At 44.9% G+C, this 22630-nt stretch overlaps 1 protein-coding gene across 4 annotated transcripts in view; it reads left to right on the top strand.

Moving 5' to 3' along the window:
* The first annotated feature begins 1372 nt into the window (after nucleotides 1-1372).
* Nucleotides 1373-22630, top strand: part of PACSIN2 (protein kinase C and casein kinase substrate in neurons 2) — a 54383-nt gene continuing 33125 nt past the window's right edge. For 3 of the 4 annotated variants that reach the window (XM_081911797.1, XM_081911796.1, XM_081911794.1), the window contains exon 1: nucleotides 1373-1517. The gene's annotated coding sequence lies outside the window, so the exon portion shown is untranslated. Of the gene's footprint in view, nucleotides 1518-2610; nucleotides 2626-22630 lie in introns of all 4 variants that reach the window. The other variant, XM_081911795.1, reaches the window with a different exon arrangement.

Genomic DNA, 22630 nt, shown 5'->3' with positions numbered 1-22630 from the left:
CAACCTCACTTGGCAGTTGAGACCCAGCCATTTACCTTCCCGCCAGAGTGGTACCTATTTATCTACTTGCACTTTGACGTGCTTTTGAACTGCTAGGTTGGCAGGAGCAGGGACCGAGCAACAGGAGCTCACCCCGTCGCGGGGATTCGAACCGCCGACCTTCTGATTGGCAAGTCCTAGGTTCTGTGGTTTAATAATAATATGCAATAAATTGCAACTTGTTTTTTTAATCACCCTAAGGGGAAACAGCCCCCCCCCCTTAGAGGAAATGGACTGATCAGAACCAGTCAGCTCAGAATCCCAACCTCACTTGGCAGTTGACACCCAGCCTTGGCTCAACATCTCTTGGGTGGCTTAGCTGATTTTTAAAATTTATTTTAAAAATCACATATCGGACAGCGAGAAAGCGGGAGTGACACGCAGCCAAGCCTGAAGATGGGAAAAGAGGAAGACCCTAGGGGGCTTGGAGAAGGAGGCGGAGCTGAAGTCCCAGCTGCAGAACCAGCAGCCTCTGCCTGGCGGCGGGACCCAGGCATGTTGGTGACCCCGGCAGCATGGAGGCTGCTGGGGACGCCAGGAGAAGTCCCCCTCCTGAGACCTGGGGACCCAGCACCAGCAGCCCTGCCCAGTGGCGTAGCGTGGGGGGTGCAGGGGATTCCGGCCGCACCATCTGGGGGTTAGGGGGCGCAAATCCACGGGTTAGGGGGCGCAAATTACTTGCCTTGCCCCGGGTGCGGACAACCCACGCTACGCCACTGGCCCTGCCTCCCCCCTCATGGCCTGGAACAGTGGCGTAGCGTGGGTTGTCAGCACCCGGGGCAAGGCAAGTAATTTGCGCCCCCTAACCCGTGGATTTGCGCCCCCTAACCCCCAGATGTTGCGCCCGGCCCCCCCTGCACCCCCCACGCTACGCCACTGGCCTGGAAGAGCAAGAAGACGACCCAGCACACCCAGTGGGCAGATGAAGAAGAGGACCAGAGCCAGAGGAGGAGGCGAAGCAGCTGCAGGACGTGGGGTCCCTGCCAGAGCAGCCTGGCCTCAGAGCAGCCAAGGGCCCCGGAATCCACCTGCCGAGGGCCCGGGGCCCCCTGCGCCCAGCCGGAGCGGGGCGCCAGCCAAGAGGCGGCTGAGGCGCGGGCTGCGTGTGTCCCTCTGCTAAGCCCCGCCCCCAGGCTCGGGTCTCCTCAGAAGAGAGGAAGTGAAGCCCCGCCTCCCGGCTCCCGGCTCCATCCCGAACTGCCCTCAGCCTGCGCCAGGAAGCCAGCGGCCTTGATCGACAGCTCACGGAGGAAGAACACGGGTGAGCGGGGCGCCGGGCTGGCCAATGGGAGGCGGCGCCCTGTCGGCGGCGGCCAATCAGCGCGGGAGGGCGGGCGGAGGAGGAGGAGGCGGGCGGGAGAAGGGAGTTGCTTCGGGGCGGAGGCTCCGGACTCGCTGGGGCGTCGAGGTGCAGGGCGGACGCGGCGCGGAGGGCAGGACGGAGGGCAGCTGGCCTAAGGCTCCCCGGAGACGGAAAGGTGGGCTCTGAATGCAGACAGGCAGCCTCTGCCTTGTCCTGAGGGGGGAGGTGCTTGTCTTCTCGCTTGGGATTCATTTCTCCAGCTTTCCTGGTGGCCGCTGCTTCGGGTTGAAATCAGAGGCTGGCTCATGTAATTCTAACCTTGGCCATGTATTTTGCTTAGTTCTTCTAGAATTGCCCCCCACCCTTTCAGGAGCTGCAACAGAACAAACTGAAGAGCTGAGAAATGTTCCCACCCAACTGATTGCCTTAATGCACTTTCCTTAAGGGCACTTTCAGACAGTTCATTGATTTGGGAAACATGTATGTTGGAAACTTGAGGCTTGCTCCCATCTTCAGGAGGATGAAATGTCCACTTTTAAATGTACTTACTTTTGGGTCCCCTGAAGCCCGCAAATCAGTTCCTATAGTAAAACTACATGCAATAGTATAAAACAGAATAACAACTTCAGTTTTTAAAATGAGAACAAGAATGCTGAGAACAATTTTGTTTATTTGGGTACCTGGTGGAAGAGATTAGTCTCTACTAACCTTTCAAAGAGTCTACTTAGTAGAATGAGCTTGGCATAGATTTCTTAGGAATACTATAAAGGCTGCCACTATCCAAAAAGCTTTATTTCAATATAGAAATGCAAGGTTGAGTGTAGTCTCAATATTCTCTCTCTCTATATATATATGAACTTTGCTATATGCCTTTTGAAGGTTTTTGGGATCAGAGTTGTTCATTAAATATGCTACATTTCCTAGCTCTTGCGCTTTAAATTTTCTAGCCTGGAGCTATTTGCTGCAAACTGGCCTAGTGTAGCCTTGAAGCCCTTTTGTGAAGCCAATTTGCTCTCATTAAAATGAAATCTAGTTTCTCAGCATTCTCAAGATCCTGGCCCTTGTCGTTTAAGAGAAGCCTTAGTTGAATAAGTTATACTTGAATAGGTTACCTGTTACAACCTACGTTAGTTTAGCGTGTTCCTGTAATCAGTAGATTTAAGTCCTATATTTTATAGTGGGAATTATCACTGGCAGTAAAAACCTAGGTCATGACATTTTATATTTTTATTTATGTTCTAAGTACTTAATACTTGTTTCCATTTCAGATCTTGTGAAAAGCGGTATGATAATTGTGTGGTGGTGGACTTTCTGGATAGAGACTTTCATCCTGTTGTTGTTGTTTAGTTGTTTAGTCGTGTCCGACACTTCATGACCCCATGGACCAGAGCAGGCCAGGCACTCCTATCTTCCACTGCCTCCCGCAGTTTGGTCGGACTCATGTTTGTAACTTCGAGAACGCTGTCCAACCATCTCGTCCTCTGTTGTCCCCTTCTCCTTGTGCCCTCCATCTTTCCCAACATCAGGGTCTTTTCCAGGGAGTCTTCTCTTTTCATGAGGTGGCCAAAGTATTGGAGCCTCAACTTCACGATCTGTCCTTCCAGTGATCACTCAGGGCTGATTTCCTTCAGAATGGATACGTTTGATCTTCTTGCAGTCCATGGGACTCTCAAGAGTCTCCTCCAGCACCAATGCTTCGGCGGTCAGCCTTCTTTATGGTCCAGCTCTCACTTCCATACATCACTGCTTTCATCCTGACGTAAACTAATTTAGAGAGGTTTGTGGAAGGACAGTTTCCGATACCCTCTTCCTCATGAAGCCACCTGTGTCCCAAATAGTCTGTCCAGAGAATCAGGAGGGGGTTCCAGAACCATGTGAGATGGTGTGCAGGGGAGTGGAGGGGCAGAAAACACTTCTGTGGATTTCTTTAAGTTAACTTGCTTTAGGATCTACGATCTGGCTGATCTCCCTCCAACATGATGTCTTAAACTCCTCCTATTTTATTTCCCCCCCCCATGAGGACTCCCCCACCCAGAGATGATTTTCAGGGGGTGTAGGTGACTTCAGAGGTCAGGAGGGGACAGGAAACTTTTCTTTCTTCACCATCTTTTCGTTCCCTTAGTATTATTCAACAAGCCATATTAATGACTTTGCAATGATGTGTGTTGCAAAAACCCAGTCTTGAACTTTAACCCAACTTTTTATTTTTTACTTATTATGAATTAACTTAGAAATCTTAGAAAACTGCATAGCATAGCTGAAGTTTTCAGCGCAGTGAATATGGAGGACTGCAATAAATACCTGGATCTTACCTGATCTTCTTGATAAGATATATATCTTCCAAGAGATACTGTCATACTTTGCAATCTTTCTGGCTTTTCTGCTAATCACAAACACTGGCTTATTAATTCAGACAACACATTAAACCAAAATAAGCAGCCTTCTGTAACAGTTGCTTGACCTAATGTCCAAATGGACAGTGTTTGTTGCTATGGCATCTGCAATACAGGCCTGACCCTTGAGACTATAAAAACGTCTATATCATTATCTAGCTACAGTATTGTGCTGATCTAAATGAGACAGCTTTTAGTCGTAAAGGGAGCTTCCTAGTTAGGAGGAGTTGCCACGAAAGGGGAACGAACTCTTGTCATACAGAAATGTGTATACTTGTTGTGCGTGCAGATTATGTAATATGCCAAATGGTTACTCTTGCAGGCTGTTTCACAAGTGTCAGTTGTTACTGAGTTTAAATTCAGCTGAAGTGCAACATGAACTCCTAGCTTCTATTGTTAACATAGTCTTGGTTGGAGGAGAAGGAATTAACTGATAGGCCAGGAGAACACTGAATGGTTTGATTCTTTGCTGTTGCATGACTACCCGATTTTACTATACTGTGGAATCAGCGTTCGAAATTAAATGGTTGCCAGCCGGTTTTTTGTGACTTCCTCCACCTAGCAAAGGAGATCTTGAGATCTCTGGCTAGTGTTCCCTTTCTGCTTGCTTCCCAGGAAGCTTTTTGATGTGCTAAATGAGCTGTGAAGAAGCAGTTGTGAGGGGACAGACACTTTGTGGTTTGCAAACAAATGGATTGCTTCTCTCTTGCAGAGGTGGGGAGCAGTAGGGGAGATCTAGCTATTTTGCTGTGACTTGGCAAACTGAAAGAAAATGGTTCACCCCAGGGAGAGCCAGTGTGGTATTTTGGTTAGAGTGACTGTAGGACTAGGACTTGGGAGGTAAAGGTAAAGGGACCCCTGACCATTAGGTCCAATCGTGGCCGACTCTGGGGTTGCGGCGCTCATCTCGCTTTATTGGCCAAAGGAGCCGGCGTACAGCTTCCGGGTCATGTGGCCAGCATGACTCAGCCGCTTCTGGCAAACCAGAGCAGTGCACGGAAACACCCTTTACCTTCCCACCGGAGTGGTACCTATTTATCTACTTGCACTTTGACATGCTTTCGAACTGCTAGGTGGGCAGGAGCAGACCAAGCAACGGGAGCTCACCCCGTCACGGGGACTCGAACCGCCAACCTTCTGATCGGCAAGTCCTAGGCTCTGTGGTTTAACCCACAGCGCCACCCGCGTCCCAGGACTTGGGAGACCTGGGTTCAAATCCCCACTCAGCCATGAAGTTCACTGGGTGTTGCTGTCCTGTGCGAGCCTTAAGTTCCAATGTGTTCTCTTTATGACCTGTTTTGCTATGGCTGGTCACAACCCTCTAAATACCACAAATTGCAAAAAGAACCAAATATATTCTCTCAAAAATATGGTAACAGAAAGTGCTGCTGCATTGGGGAGAAAAATGGTGACTAGCCATTCTGTTTTTGTGCCCGTAACTCAGGAGCCATGTGGCAAATAGCTTTCCTATCCCAATTTCTAACACTCTGGAATATGCATGTTGTCCGAATGTGTCATGAAGAAGAAGAGTTTGGATTTGATATCCCACTTTATCACTACCCTAAGGAGTCTCAAAGCGGCTAACATTCTCCTTTCCCTTCCTCCCCCACAACAAACACTCTGTGAGGTGAGTGGGGCTGAGAGACTTCAGAGAAGTGTGACTGGCCCAAGGTCACCCAGCAGTTGCATGTGGAGGAGCAGAGATGCAAACCCGGTTCCCCAGATTACGAGTCTACCGCTCTTAACCACTACACCACACCGGCTCTCATCTGAATTTAAAAATTATTGTGGCAAGATAAAACTGTGTATTCTTTGAAACTGCTTTAGTAACAATTAAACATTTTTTAAAAAATCTGATTCTTGTACAGTGCAGTGAAGACTGCCACATTTCCCTAAGGCTACTGAGATGTAAGTTAGGGATCTCCTGTGTCCCCTCACTGTGTCCAAGACCTGTGCTTGCTTGATTATTTTTTTTGCTGATAAGTAGCATCCGAGCAGGCCTTCAGTCTATGCATAGCTTGAAACTATGAGGTACTATAGGACCTTCATGCAAATATATTAATAACCATTTAAGTTTGGTGGTACTTGGCTTTCAATTATGTATTTTAAAGTGAAACTTGTTTTGTGTATTGACAGCATAAACTGGAGTTGCTGTGTGAGTTTAGAGTTGTGGAACTGCCTGCTCCTTGCACTATGTTCAGATTACATATTATAAAAGCATGACTCTTTCTTACTTAGACAAACATTTGCTTTAGAGGCATTTGGTTGATTTCATGTATGTGACCTGTAATTAGTTGTGCTGACTTGGCTTGGCAGGGTAGGGTGGTAGGCTATGCAAGCATTTGAGAAGGTAAGAAACGTTGTTTGCTAAATAGACCTTAAGTTGGGTGTAACTTCAGTCTAGGGGAAAAAACAAGACTCTCCAAGGTCTCTTAGGATGCTTTAGCTGCTTATGAATTGGGGTTTTCCCCTCCACATGCATATTGAGACACTTTAAGGGAATCCCAGTGCATGTATGGAAGAATGACCAAAGGTAGATAGGTAACAGAGCTCTTGAGTCAGATTCAACCCTGGGTTCTAAGAGATCCCTCCTGATAAAATTCTCAAGATAGAAAAGGTTTCCATTTTTGGATGACTCCGGGTTGTACTTCCCTAGAGGGAAACAAGAAGTGTTGGTGAGAAGCAGGGCAGTAGGTTCAGCCATGAAGCTCACTAGGTGGCTTTAGGCTCAGAGACAATGGCATATCCAATGTACCTTACAGTGCGGTACAGTGGTACCTCGGGTTAAGTACTTACCGTATTTTTCGCTCTATAGGACGCACCAGACCACAAGACACACCTCGTTTTTGGAGGAGGAAAACAAGAGGAAAAAAATTCTGAATCTCAGAAGCCAGAACAGCAAGAGGGATCGCTACACAGTGAAATCAGCAATCCCTCTTGCTGTTCTGGCTTCTGGGATAGCAGCCTGCATTCACTCCATAAGACGCACACACATTTCCCCTTACTTTTTAGGAAGGAAAAAGTGAGTCTTATAGAGCAAAAAATATGGTAATTCGTTCCGGAGGTCCATACTTAACCTGAAACTGTTCTTAACCTGAAGCACCACTTTAGCTAATGGGGCCTCCTGCTGCCGCTGCGCCGCCGGAGCACGATTTCTGTTCTCAACCTGAAGCAAAGTTCTTAACCTGAAACACTATTTCTGGGTTAGCGGAGTCTGTAACCTGAAGTGTATGTAACCTGAAGCGTATGTAACCCGAGGTACCACTGTAGAAGATAAAGTGGAATAGCCCTATGTATACCATCTTGAGCTCCGTGAAGCAATGTGAGAATCCAAAGGAGACAGATATACGTACAGTGGTACCTCGCAAGACGAATGCCTCGGAAGACAAAAAACTCACAAGACGAAAGAGTTTTTCGTTTTTTGAGTTGCTTCGCAAGACGATTTTCCCTATGGGCTTGCCTCGCAAGACGAAACGTCTTGCGAGTTTGTTTCCTTTTTCTTAAAACCGTTAATACCAGGGTGCATCCGTGCTTCGCAAGACGAAATATCCGCAAGACGAAGAAACTCGCAGAACGAGTTAATTTCGTCTTGCGAGGTACCACTGTAGTTGACATTCTTAATGACAGCACTCTTTAATACTCTAGCTTGGGAAGGCTTTCTTTGGGCCACTTCAATTGTGATTTAGACTGATTTATTGCATCGTCTTCCGCATGTAATATGAAAATCACTGCTTTTGATTCCTTTTGCCTGAAAATCAGCATATATTTGGGGTAATAGTCTGAGTGCATTCATATTGCTTATGCCTCTTGCAAGTTGGCTTAAGGCAAACACTTTATGAAAAAAAGTTTTTGTGTACCCCTCAAAAGAAAAAGCAGACAAAGTCTAATGAATTTTAAAGCACTACTAAAGTTTGTATAAAATCCCAGTAGTTTATTTGGGGAGTATTAGACAAGGTACAAGTTTGTCATCTGAAATATGTCTAGGGAAATATATTAATCCCTGTGGAAGTACTGTATAGTTTGTAGTTCAACTGGAAATACAGGTTAGTGGTTCGTGAGCCTTGGTAATGACACAAAGTCCATGTCTTTAAAGGTTAATCAACCAAGGAACTTAATTTCATCACTATATCATCACTGTGACAAGTGTTGCATTCCCATAGAAACCACAATAACCAGCATCAAGAGCTACATTTCCTTAGTACTTTCTGTTCTGAGATAGCAGTGCGCTGCATGCTTTTCTTCTGAAAAGACATACAACCTGGTAACATGTCAGGAAAGAATTATGGATTGAAACAGTGGAATGATCCATATGCCTTCTTACTCAAAAGCGGCACAAATTACATTGTGTGTGGTTTAACTGTGGCATTTACCTGATTTACTACCTAGCTTTAATGCTATCAGTTATTTATTTGGCTTAGTGGTTATTGCATAGCTAGTATGCAAATTAAGCTTAATTTAAACAATCTAGTTTTTGAAGTACCTGGAGAAAACACGGATGTTACTAGCGGCCAACATAAAAACACATTATACTACGTAAACTTTCTAAAGTGGAAAGTAAGCAGGGAATAAGATGAAGGCAGAAGTATAAAGGTATGGGTTTTTTTGGCATTAATATGACATTTATATTTAATCTGGAAACACAAGTCGTATCTGCAATGCAGTGTGGTTTGGTTCAATGTTCCAACCATACCGTTCTATTCCCCATCCTCTGTTTTATTTTTCTCCATCAGAATTCTGTGCTTAGTGCCCAATGAACTGTATTGGGGGGTTGGTTGCCCCTTAAGGGCAATATCCATGATTCCACATGTGAGCAGATAAGACAGAATTTCCTCTCCCCCACCCCAGGTTCCCTGAAATTTGCTTTGCAGAGTCCCCAACTCTCAGGGAGGAAAAAAGAAACGGGAAATACTGTTAGGTGAGTGAAAGCTCATTTCATGGGCAGACTGAAACCTTTGCCATTTTTAAATTACATTTATATTTCACCTTTCCTCCAAGGAGCTCAAGGTGGCACACACAGTTTCTCCCACTCTCACATTTTATCTTCGCAACAACCCTGTGAAGTAGGAACTGCTGAGAGACAGTAACTGGCCCAAGGCCACTCAGTCAGCTGCATGGCTCTGTGGGGCTATGGACTCTAGTCTCCCAGAACTCTAACCACTACACCACATGGCCTCTCAGGACATCATGCCGGTTTGTATGCCATCCTTAGTCTTTTATTTTAAAGGTTTTGTGCACTTCTGCAAAACTCGGGGTTTCTTCTTAGCATGCTTAAGCTTCCCTCTTATGAATGGATGGAGCTTTTTTGACTATATAATCACCAGCAAACAGATAATTGAGATCACTATTAGCAGTTCTCTCCACACATATTTCTTCTACCACTTAAATGAAAAAATGTGAATTCAAATGGTAATTGATGGGCCACAGTAGAGGAAGTATGAAATGAAATTATTCAGGGATCTGCTCGAAATCTTCATAAAGCTTTCTGTAATTTGGAGCAAAGAAGGTAGCAATACTTACACATGAAACCCACCATACTGTACTGCAAATAATTCTGGAGAGGGCTATACAGTATTTAAGTTATAATGGTCAATTCTTCTTGTATATTCCCGAGAATACAGTTCTTGTTTTAAAATAAAGCCTCTAACGCATCACTCATACTCTGACCCATGAAATAGCAGTAAGATCATGTTACAGGCTGCTTCTAAATAGTTTTGCCCTCAGAATTTCTTCACAAAATAGTGTGGAAAGAAAATGTTGGGAAAATTAAGCTCTGCTTCCTGTTAGGCTGCATGCCACATATTCTTATCCCCTTTGGTAGGTTTAGGGCAGATGAAAAACCTGCTTCCCTTATCTCAGACTTGCAGAACTACCTCATAGAATGAAATAACCAAAGCCCCAAACATTAAGATGAATGCCTGTAAGTGCAGAGATTTCTAGCAAAAGAGAGAGATAAAGAAGAATAACTGAACTTGTTGCATGTGAAAGCTAATTGCTATCTGGTGTTCTACTTTGCAGAAGGTGCTGTTCCACTTTAGGCACCTGGTTGTGGATAGGTAATGGTAGTATCAGTTCAGATGCGAGCTCTGCAGACTCTGGTTTAGGGTATCAGCAGAGGAAGTAGTACTGTGAACAGTTTATATTAAAGAGCCGTGTTCTTACATTGAATGCGATCCCACAATATATTGGGATGCCTTTCTAGCTTAGAGAAGGTATAGACTGTGGAATTCAAAGCAGCACTAATGAGATTTGGCCTGTCAGTGCAGCCTTTCGGCTTGCCTGATGGAACGGCCTTCCTTCTATGCATCTCTGTGCTGTTCTGGGTGTTCTCCCAGCTCCCCTCACCATTCTGGTTATCCCAGAATCATAGAATGGTAGAGTTGGAAGGGTCCCGGAGAGTCATCTAGTCTGACCCCTTGAGATGCAGGAATCTCAACTAGAGATTCGGCAGAGGCCATCCAAACTCTGCTGAAAAACTACCACGGAAGGAGAGCCCCATTGTGCTAGCAGGACTTACTGGACTGACTCCTGTTAGTGTAACTACTTACAGTGGTGCCCCGCAAGATGAATGCCTCGCAAGACGAAAAACCCGCTAGATGAAAGGGTTTTCCGTTTTTCGATGCGCTTCGCAAGACGAATTTCCCTATGGGCTTGCTTCGCAAAACGAAAACGTCTTGTGAGTCTTGCAATTTTTTTCGCTTTCCCCCTCTTTTTCTAAGCCGCTAAGCCGCTAATAGCCTTTTAGCCGCTAAGCCTTTAATAGCCGCTAAACCGCTAATAGCGCTAATCCGCTAAGCCGCTAATAGGGTTGCTTCGCCAGACGAAAAAACCGCTAGATGAAGAGACTCGCGGAACGGATTATTTTCGTCTTGCGAGGCACCACTGTAGTTGACTCTGTATCTTTCTGTAGCTAAGCCAAAGAACGTTTAATTGAAATAATCACATATTCTTCCCCTACCTACATGGGCCTCCATTTCTCCCCTTCCTCTGTTGCCCGGTGTATACACAGAAATATTAAACAAGAATCCTGAATTGATTGATTATGTAATAAACTAATTCAGACAAAGTACAGGGGAAAATAATTTTTGAAAACTAAGCATCTCTTCCTGTCAGAGTAAGATGGTTACGAATGAGACCTGGGTTGGGGGGGTGGTTGAGGGAGACTACCGTAGCCTGAATATTGGGAGCTAGATGGTTGGCAGCTCCTCAGGGTGATGGGCATTAGGAACATGTCTTACCTGTTTGTTGTAAAATGCTGTGTACACAGATGGTACGGTATAAAATAAAATAAATATTAAAGAAGGTGCTGTCTTATTAAGGCAGGATCAGTCTATTAGCCAGGATAGATAAGTGGAACCTCTTACATGCAGAAGTTGTGGACATACAACGGTGGAGGGATGTTGTTCTTTTGTGCTGCTTGAAGCCTTTGCCAAAAGGAGAGATCGCATTTTCAAGTTGGGGGGAGAGTTGGATTAGGAAAATTCCTAATTGTCAGGGCTGGCCGTTGTCTTCTTCAGATCACCACACAAACGCTTCTTGTTCTTTTATAACTTTTTATTGCGTATTAACAAACAATCTTGTAAACGGTTCTTATCTTTAACTATTCTTCCTCCGAGTCCCTTATTTCAGATACCTTCTGGGCTCTGCTTCTCCGTCACCAGCCACCCTGAAAATGGCGAAGGCGCCATTGTTCCTTTCGCTTTCCCGCGCTTTTCCCTACCCTCCTGGCTGCAGCTGGCTTGTATCTCCCCTCCTCCCAATCTGAGCTAGAACTTAGCCCTTGCCTTTCCTGTGAACAGCCGGTCCTTCCCTGTTGTTCTCTTCTATTAGCTTCACTGCTCTCCTCCCCACCTTGGGGAAAGGATTATACCAAAAATATAAGGCACACTGGCATAAATATTAACATTTAGATTTATTTAGAGCATTGATCAAGTTCTCAGTGTGCATTAGAAGTATACCATGAATTAATAGAGACCATCTGTAGAATAGCAAGTGGCTAGGCATACAATAAGAAGTTTATAAAGGTCACCAGGACAACATATCAGAATCCTTTCCACACTGTGCCACACATTTGTTAAGTTGGGGAGAATTTGTTCTTTAAACACTGGTTACTTACACATCAGAAGTGGTTACAAACACGCTTCAATGAATAATTCTTCTTTTAAGCTACTTTGGGCTACTGGAAACGTCTTTTGAAGTATTTAATATACAACATGTATAGTTTGATCTCTGAAGAAGCCAAACATGTGAAATCAAGTCTCTGTTGATTTATGACATTAGCGTCAGGAAAGAGTTAGGAGTTTCCAGTTTTCCAGAGGGAGAAAGTTTTCCCAAACTTCTGCTGGGTGTGTGTGTGTGTGTGTGTGTGTGTGTGTGAGAGAGAGAGAGAGAGAGAGAGAGAGAGAGAGAGAGAGTGAAAATGCAGATATTGGTACAGTGGTACCTCAGGTTACATGCGCTTCAGGTTACAGACTCTGCTAACCCAGAAATATTACCTCGGGTTAAGAACTTTGCTTCAGGATAAGATCAGAAATTGGGCTCTGGCTTCACGGAGGCAGCAGGAGACCCCATCAGCTAAAGTGGTGCTTCAGGTTAAGAACAGTTTCAGGCATTCATGGCAGATGGCCATCCAGCCTCTGCTTCAAAACCTCCAAGAAATGAGTGTCCACCACCTTGTACATAAAGATGGATGGATTTATTTTTTTAAGAGCAAAAGGTGATAATGGTGATAACCTCTCTGCAGATTGTCTTCCTGGGACTCAGCTATACATCTGGAAATAAAACGTTTTAGGTGTGTTTTAAGTGCAGTATACAATGTGACGCTAGATGGCGAAAATTCAATGTATTTTTAAAAATGCTCTCTTTAAAAAAAAGCATTTTCAGAACTTTTTAAAATATGTGTGTAGTTTCCATTCTGGACACTTTAAATTTCAGCCAGCTCTGGGGTAAACTCATCTAAGAGAAAAGGGGGTGCAAAGAGAATTCAGCTCTCTTTTTGATCAGGTTCCTCGCCCACTCAGTCTGATTACAGAGCACTGTCTCACTTGAAAACAAAATTCTGCACCCCCATTGTATTAGTAAAACTGAACATACTGTGGCATTCCAGTTACTGTATTTTTAAATAAACCACCATAAGGCATTCTGTGATTGTCCTTTGCTTAGCTGGTATGGTATTGCAGTTTTCATTGGGGCTTTAAAACTTCTCTTTTTTTGGTGCAATTCGGGTTGCTGTTTATCAATATCTGATAGATTAACAGTACTGGATATCCCATGTAAATCTGTCCATTCATTAAGACCATCCCATTCTGTGGGGGGGGGGGCGGGTTAGGCAGGTGTTTAGGGCTTAGGCTTCTTTGCTGGTACAGTACTGTTCCACTAAGTTAATACCTTCCTAAGAAGCACTTCTTTGATGCTGCTGACTCATTTTTCAGGCTCCAAGGTCGTTTTATATTCCTGACCATGTCATGATTGGTTGATTTGTTGATCTCCAACAAATCAGTTTTCATTGATCGGCTTTAGACCTTGTATTCCTTAATTTATGTTTCTGTTCACTTTATTATTTTGTTGGTTGCTTGGATGTTGGCAAGTGAAAAGAAAAGAATAATTTAGCACAATTGCTTCTGAATCTTGGTATTTGGGGGGTGGGCAGAATAGCCTTTTTCTGGAATATAGACTGTATCTGGTGAATATGTCTGGGTTCCGTATTATTTAGTAGCGGCTTGAAATCCTTCAGGCTGCAGGGAGAAAATGCCTGCATAATGTTAGCATAACCTTGAGCTCCTGCAGACTTTGTTGTTGTTTTTTTAAGGCGCTATCTTGTGATCTTCATCAAAGTATGTAATTATAAAGAAGGTGACGTAAAGGAAACTCCTTCATTGTTAGTTTTCATGTGTGTGCGCCTGAACAAGAAAAATGGCGTTAATTGGTGCTGTTGATCATAATATATTTTTTAAAGATTAACCATTCTGTGTGGAAATATAGAATTCATTAAAATCTAGGGAATAAGGAGGTATCTCATCACCTTGTCTTATGTTGACTGAAAATTGGATTTATAATTTGTCAGACTAGCTGTTGTTAGACTGTTTGTGAGTTGCCTAGGGAGGTAGTGGCTGGGAAATGAAATAAAAATTAGGCACAATTCCTTTCCATATATGTGCACATAATAGGTATAACATAAAATCTGCTGAGTAATTCTTTGTCCAACCGATTATATTTTTTGTTTCTTAGTTTCAGATATTTTCAATTTCTTGGGAGAGGCAGGTTAGTGCAGAAACTGCAGTATATAAGCAGTAAAAAACAAACAAACAAGCAACCTTTTGGCTGGTGGGGGAAGAGATCTGCAGTCTGAAAGAATGACCTTATCTTGAGCTACAAGGAGTTTAGCTGCCAACAGGAAATGATGAAATGTGCCGTGAGAATTCTGTTTGCAGAACACTGCAGGTATTACAGTTCTGTTAGGAGAAGACAGGCACAGGGTTCACAGATCTGCAAGCATGTGAAATTGGGAGGAATGTGGAATGCTTAAGGTATTTGTAAGTAGATAGATGGTATTGCAAACTTAGCTTAAAATTATTGGCCTCACAGAAACCTCACATGTAGGATAATAGATCAAATGCTAAATATGAATTAGTGTTGGCATGACTGCAAGCACTTTCGGAGCACCTCTAATATAGAAGGTCAGGCATTAGTTCTTTGTGGATTTACTTAATTGCAGGTACATTATATTTGTTTTTAATGGCATATAAAGTTAGGCCTTCATGTATTGCCTTTCTCTGGTGTTACCCTTTCATTGCCTGTGTTTCTTTCTTAATTTGTTGTTAGCCATATCATGTTTGGCATAAGGGGCATTTTTTATACAGCTAAGGTGGCCTAGGCTTTTCCAGAACAGTTCTGTCCCCATCAAAGATAGAACTGCAGTACAGTATAATGTCAAGTTACTTAAGGTTTCCTAGTTACTCAAAGCAACATACAGAGTGAGTCACAATTATTTCAATATGTTTTCTTTCCTTCACTTTAGAAATTCAAGTGATATTCTGACTTGCCACTATTAAAAGAAAAACTTGGTAATAGGAATTGAGGAACAAAGAAGTTCTGTAAAGATTTGTAAACTCTTCAAAACTTTAATACGTAGTTATCTAGACCAGCTAAATAGGTGTTTGTTTTTTTGACATTTATGATGCTGGTATCTTCTGTTGATAGCTTAGTGTTTTTTGTGGATTTGGTTTTGTTAAGCTAGTATGGATTTTTTTGGGGGGTGGGGTGGGGGGAGGCATTGAACAAATTTTAATGAAATTAAAAGTTAACATTTGGAAAGGGCTTCTTAAGGTTACCAAAAGTATATACGAGTTTTAGTATTGCATTAAATTGGGAAGCAAGGGATATTGCTGAATAGATGGAAAAGTAGTGTTATTATCCATTACTGTATGTGATTCTGCAAATTGTCTAATATGAAGGTGGAAGATGTTTTGTAGAGGAACATCTGAGATTTTAGTGTCTATTCATGGCTGGTACTGTTCGTTGCTAAATAAAGTATTTGTTTGGCTGAGTTCCCTTTCAATCTATGGACAAGTCAGAATTGTTCAGTTGGAGTGATGTTTTTGGTTGCAAGTAGCTTAACCCCACCAACATTTGTGGCTCACTAGTGAGGTCAAAATGTCATTTTTTATGGCACTTGGGCAGATGTGTAGCTTCCCCTGCAAGCTGCAGACAAGTTCCTCCCCCTTCCCTGTTATATTTAGCAAGGCAAAGTGTGTGAAGGAGTTTGAGTTTGCCTATCTGGTTCTTCTTCATTAGTTGTTACTTGGGAGAGTGAGTAATGTTTAAACCAGGAGAGATGGCGTAGTATCCTTCATCTGTTGTTGGACTATAACTCCTATCAGTCCCAGGCAGCATGGCCAATTACATTTTTCACTTTTCATTTTCATTTTCATTTGTATACCACATTTCCATTTTGCTATACTCAGGGCGGTTTACAAGCTGAAGAAACATCAAAATATACAGCAATCCGATCCAATACAAATAAGTCATAATAGAAGATATCACTTAAAAAAATTCTGAGGGGGGATGAGAGTTTGGTAGGCATTATTTTGTCTGAATGAACCCCTTTTTGTTCAGTGAGTGTGCAATCTGCCTATACTGCAACTGTCTGCAGCATGCAGGGGCTTTGAAAGTGGAAACATCATCATCATCATCATAACATCAACAATTACTTTTAACATCAAACATGAAAAACGTCCTGATACAGGACAGCCTTCGAATGTGTTCGGAAAGTTGTAGAATTGTTTGTCTCTTTGACATCTGATGGGAGGGTGTTCCATAGGGTGGGCACCAAGAAGGTCCCCTGTTCTAGGGGCTCCCCCAGCCCTCTAGAGCCCCTTGGGGGGCACACTGGGAGGTATGGGGGGCAGGAAAGGGACAGAGGTTTCCCTTGCACAAGCAGAAGTCTTTGCATGAACAGGACCCCTTCTGTTTCAGTATATTTCAGCTGGCCATTCCAACACGAGACTGAAAACAGCCTCTCCCAACCTAGTTTATCATCCCTTGATACCTCAAACAAAAAGTGTTTTTAAAAGCCATTTAGAAGACACCAAGGAGGTTGCTGTTCATATTTCCTGCAGAAGGAAGCTCTATATCAGGGTCAGCCACCTTTTTCAGCCGTGGGCCGGTCCACTGTCCCTCAGACCATGTGGTGGGCCAGACTATATTTTTGGGGGGGAAATGACCGAATTCCTATAACCCAGAGATGCATTTTAAATAAAGGGACACATTCTACTCATAGAAAACACGCTGATTCCCGGACTGTCGGTGGGCCAGATTGAGAAAGCGATTGGGCCGCATCCGGCCCATGGGCCTTAGTGCCCATCAGGAAGGCCCTATCTATCTCTTGGACTTACCAGGCTAGCTTCCCTTCCTAGTTAGCAAACAAGAAACGCTGATCTTAATGTTCTAATAGGTTCATATGGGGCGTAGGTGGTCCTTTTAAGTGGCTTGACCCCAAACGTTAGTGGCTTTGAAGTTCACTACAAGTGCTTTGAATTGAATCTGGAAGCAAATAGGTAACCAGTGCAGCTGAACCAGAATGGTGTAACATAGTTTGAACATTTACCGTATTTTTCGCACCATAGGACGCACTTTTTCCCTCCTAAAAAGCAAGGGAAAATGTGTGTGCGTCCTATGGAGCGAATGCAGGCTTTCGCTGAAGCCTGGAGAGTGAGAGGGGCCGGTGCGCACCGACCCCTCTCGCTCTCCAGGCTTCAGGAAGCTATCCGCTAGCCGTGGGAGACCCAGCTCTTCCACGGCTAGCGGAGCGCTGCATTAATCCCGAAGCTTGGGGCGTGCGGAGCTCAGCGCGCCCCAAGCTTCTGGGTGCCGGCAAGGTCTCCGCTAGCCGTCTAGACCTTGCCGGCACCCAGAAGCTTGGGGCGCGCTGAGCTCCGCACGCCCCAAGCTTTGGGATTAGCGCTCCGCTAGCTGTGTCTAGGCTGAGGATATCAGCCTGCTTCCCGGAGCGTCGGGCGCCCTGAAAGCAGAGTGCCCGGTGCTTCGGGAACACATCCGCAGCGTGGGGAGCCTTGCAGGAGTTCCCCGCAGGGCTCCCCACGCTGCGATAGCAGCCTGCTGCCCGGCGGGTGGGGCGCCCTGAAGCAGAGCGCCCCGCGCGCCAGGCAGACATCCGGAGAGTGGGGAGCCCTGCAGGAGTTCCCTGCAGGGCTCCCCACGCTGCGGATAGCAGCCTGCTTCCCGGAGCGTCAGGCGCCCTGAAAGCAGAGCGCCCGGCGCTTCGGGAACACATCCGCAGCATGGGGAGTCTTGCAGGAGTTCCCTGCAGGGCTCCCCACGCTGCGGATAGCAGCCTGCTGCCCGGCGGGTGGGGCGCCCTGAAGCAGAGCGCCCCTCGCACCGGGCACACATCCGCAGCATGCGGAGCCTTGCAGGAGTTCCCTACAGGGCTCCCCACGCTGCGGATAGCAGCCTGCCGCCCGGCGGGTGGGGCGCCCTGAAGCAGAGCGCCCCTCGCGCCCGGCACACATCCGCAGCGTGCGGAGCCTTGCAGGAGTTCCCTGCAGGGCTCCCCACGCTGCGGATAGCAGCCTGCCACCCGGTGGGTGGGGCGCCCTGAAGCAGAGCGCCCCTCGCGCCCGGCACACATCCGCAGCGTGCGGAGCCCTGCAGGAGTTCCCTGCAGGGCTCCCCACGCTGCGATAGCAGCCTGCTGCTTGGCGGGTGGGGCGCCCTGAAGCAGAGCGCCCCTCGCACCGGGCACACATCCGCAGCGTGCGGAGCCTTGCAGGAGTTCCCTGTAGGGCTCCCCACGCTGCGGATAGCAGCCTGCCGCCCGGCGGGTGGGGCGCCCTGAAGCAGAGCGCCCCTCGCACTGGGCACACATCCGCAGCGTGCGGAGCCTTGCAGGAGTTCCCTGCAGGGCTCCCCACGCTGCGGATAGCAACCTGCCGCCCGGCGGGTGGGGCGCCCTGAAGCAGAGCGCCCCGCGCGCCAGGCAGACATCCGGAGAGTGGGGAGCCCTGCAGGAGTTCCCCACAGGGCTCCCCACGCTGCGGATAGCAGCCTGCTTCCCGGAGCATCGGGCGCCCTGAAAGCAGAGCGCCCCGCGCTTCGGGAACACATCCGCAGAGTGGGGAGCCTTGCAGGAGTTCCCCGCAGGGATCCCCACTCTGCGGATAGCAGCCTGCTGCCTGGCGGGTGGGGCCCGCTGAAGCAGAGCGCCCCGCGCGCCAGGCATACATCAGCCAGCCCCACAAGCTCGGGGGACAGCAGGGAGGCGCAGCGCCACTATCCCTCTGTTCCTCGACCTGGTTTGGTTTCCCTGACCTGCTTTTGGGGGGGAAATAAAGGGAAATTTTTTTTCCTTTATTTCCCCCCCAAAAAACTAGCTGCGTCCAATGGTCCGGTGCGTCCAATCGTGCGAAAAATACGGTATTCCCCCTCAACACCCAAGCAACCGTATTCTGTACCAGCTGAAACTTTTGGACAATGCAAATTGCATTGAAATTGGATGCCAGAAGGGCAGGTGTCACTGTAAGAAAACAGTTTATCTTGATAGGGTGAGTTGGCTTGAGCTGGTAAATGGTGCTCCTACTCATTGCCAAACCACCTGTAATTTCACCGATCATATCTTATTCAGGAGGACACAAAGCTGTGGAATTGGTCTTCCTGATGTGGTCAACCAGTAATGAACAGTTAGCCAGAAATAAAAAGTTCCAATGTTAAGCTCTGGGGACATTGTGTGGGGTTTTGCTTGGCATGCAGTGCTGTGCTTGCGAAGGAACCCTGTTCATACACTGGTTGCACAACAAGACATTGCAGACTGGCCAGGTCCCAAAGAGTTTTTAGGTGTGTCCAGCCGGATTTTTTTACTTTGAGCAGAGGGCGCTGAAAGCAGAAACTGCCTTTTCAAACTCATTAATTTCACAAGAGACGAATAGTGTGGCAGCTTGGAGGATGGGTTCCTATTTGAGAAACACATGCTCAAAGCACCTCTGGGCATATTATGTGTAATTTATTGCATATGTTAATGATACCACATCTTAAGGAAACTTTTTTCTAAAAAAAAGTTGGATTTTCATACCTGGGATTTTTCATGACAGTTTATGTTGGATGCTAATTCTCTGTGATGCTTTCCAGAATATTGAGTGAGTAATTAAAGAAATGGATTGTGAGACATGGGTGTGGAACCTGGTGATGACCAGATCCAGGTGGCGACCATTTCAGGCGCATCCAATTGACATGCGATCGCTGACACAGGGGAACTTTTGGCCCTGGAGGAAGGCATAACAGGGTCAGGGTGGAATTGTTCACACCACCAATGCTCACGTGGGCTGGGAAAGGAACCCCTGTGTGAAATGGTTGCCGCCTGTTCTGGTGTACTACAACTCATATTAACCCAGACCACTGACTATGCTGCCTGGAACTAATGGGAGCTGGGAGTCCCATCAAGAACTGGAGAGTCACAGGTTTCCGACACTTGCTGTCAGATCATTCCTTACATGGGGTGGGGGTGGTATTTTGTGAAACCTCAATGCACTGCATCCTAAATTGTATTCCTGAGCTCCACTACTGTGTTCTGTCCCTGAGCATTTTCACTAGAAATATGCTAGCTTGCCTCCACAAATATCTCCGTATGTCATGAGGAACTTAAGTATTTTGCTGGGGACTAAGATGGTAGGCTTGGGTAGGTCTGCTCATGGTTCAGGTAGAAAGATGACTGCCCAGGAGGAGTCATTGAAGGATGCTTCAAGGCTTAAATTGTTCTTAGAAAGTCGCTTCTGGTATTGGGACGAGGAAGTGGTGCAGATTCTGCCTTTGAATGCAGTCAATAGAAAGGAGTCAGTTTTTCAAAGTGAATTTTGTCAAAGTGAAAGCATCGTCCTCTAGTGTGAAGTGTCTGTTGTAATCAACTTTGGATGTTATTTAAAAACAATTTAGAACATCGATGTGTGTATCAAAGTTCAGTTTAAGTTCAGCTAATCTGCTCGGATCTTAAAACATCACATTAGCATGGGAGACTATTATGTAATAGGGTCATGTGATCAGCCAGGCAGGGAAATGTTTTCCTGTAAAATAATTCTCCGTTACTTAATCCTAAAACTCTTGCAGTCAGGTTTTGCGTATTGGAGCATTACAACTAAGTTCAGACATGAGCTAAAGCATGTTTGGTCGAGATCATTGTGGGTAAAAATAATGACTTGCAGGCAACTTGCTAGTAAGTACTTAATAGCCTTAACTGAGGCTAGGCTTCTTCATCCAAGTATTTGATCAGTTTTATTCTATCTAGTTAGTAAAGTGATGCCTTTTTTAAGCTATTGAAATTTTGTTTGTTGTGGGTATTGCATTTCCTAGAAAGCAGCACTGTCATTATTTATCAAATAATCATTGAAGAGGTTGATAATGTACTGGAAATGCCAATTAATTTATTTCCACGTCATCAAATATTCTATTTCAAGCAATCATGGTTTGCTGTGCTTTGACACCACATTTTCTCAGCCAAACTTACACCTGTAGTACTGTTTCTAGGTAACATGTTTGGCCTCTTTCTGATACTTTTGAGGTATATTATATTCATAGTCCAATCCTGTGAGTGTTTGAGCTGAAGCATTTTTTGGTAAATGTGCATATAATTGCAACATTATTTTCCCAGTCTGATTTCTAGTCTTTGGAAAATATTATAATTTAACTTTTAACAGTTGTGATGGTTTCACTGTTGTGGTGTGGGTGCCTATGGGTGTGTAAGTGGGTAACTAATATAGATGATGACATTCTGTGTGTAACCCCCGTTCCTATACAGATAATTTCCTAAAATTCTTAGGAATATCTGACTGATCATTAGGAGATGGTCATTAGGGCAATCATTACTGGAAGCCCCTTCAGAACAATGCTGTGTCATGATATGATGGCATTCCAAGGAGAAAAATGTGGCTGTTGAGATTGAGATGAGCAGCACCATTGCCAAAGTCAGTCATCCCCCCTTCAAAAAAACTTCACACGTTTGTCCCTCCTGTTTGGTTCTCCCCCCAATTCTGAGCCAACGTTTCCCTGAGCTTTGCATGGGGAGGCACTGCCATAGCACAGAGGACTGGCTGCCCTCATCATGTTCTGCCGCTCTAGTGCTCTCTCTTCCCACAGATGCCCTTGGCTTCCAACCTTGATGGTTTCAGTTTCCAGTGTTTTGGGTGAGACTTGGAAGGCTAGCAGCTTAAAAGGAGTCTAGGCAATTTAAAAACTTGAATGCTCCTTTAAGCAGTCCAAAAGAATCAATAGATGTCCATTGTTCAAAATACTTTTCTTCTCCAAAGTTGGCTAAGTATAGCTGAAGAAGAACATGCAACTTTCTGGTGGTTGTTTTTGCAGTCAAGTGGTTTATAAATTGTGCGACATAAATAAGAGTGGTAGGTTTAAATCTGGATCAAGAGTATACATAAGTAATTTTGCCAAGCCTTTTGAGCACCTGGTGATGTGAGTTAATTATTTTTAATATTCTAAGAATGAGTGAGATACTCTTTCCCTTTGAAATACTGAATTCATTTCCACTCATTTTTTATACAGCTTTGTTTTGTAAAACTGAGTCTAAATGTGCCACGGCTCCCTCATTTTAAAAAAGTAGTCTGGGCTATTAAGGATGAAACACAATCCAGTTACACTTCTCTACTGCTGTAGAGATAAATGCCAGGGCAATTGCTTTTGTGCTGAGTGGGGTAAGGCAAAGTCAATCTTTTTCATCAGATATATTAAGGTACTGGCTGTTCTTCTAATCATTGTATTGTAGGAGACTGGAGTGAGTCATCACTAGCTTAATGTTGGTATTTTAGTATCTAGTTTATTTTTAAAAAGTCCTGTGTGAGTAGAGATTTTTCTGGTGTGGTCGTTGCTATGACTTCATAATATTTCTCCAAATATGCCTGCTCCTACTTTCTCACTATGTAGCATCAATGCTATGTACAAACCTTAAAATTAATATTAGCATAACTTGATGTATCATGAAGAAAGTGCTTTATTCAAAAAATATTGTGACTTGTCCGGTTGGAAAGAGTGTGTGTCTTCATTGCTGTATTAACCACTCCCAGGTTCCCTTGGCATGTAAACATTACAAAGTCATAGGCTGAATTCTGAAAGGTAAATATTTCCATAAGGTTGGTCTCGGAAGCCAATTTATTAAAAACAAAAGGGCATTACTGTATATAAGTTTGAAAAAGATCTTATAATTTGGAGGTTTGAATGACTTTCTTCATCACAAATGAAAATTTGGGGCAGTAGAAATTTAAATAGAGCCAAGGGTAAGCTCTTTGCTGTCTGTCAGAGTTGCCCGGCTAAAATTTCAAAATGTTGGTGGTAGCAGTGTAATCCTTAGCTAGAACTCAGCATGGAGGTTTGGCTAGGTTTTGGT

This window comes from Podarcis melisellensis (genome assembly GCF_964234715.1).
Source record: "Podarcis melisellensis genome assembly, chromosome: 5".
Lineage (NCBI taxonomy): Eukaryota > Metazoa > Chordata > Lepidosauria > Squamata > Lacertidae > Podarcis > Podarcis melisellensis.
The sequence above is the reverse complement of the archived record's forward strand: the minus strand, read 5'-3'. Positions and strand labels throughout refer to the sequence as shown.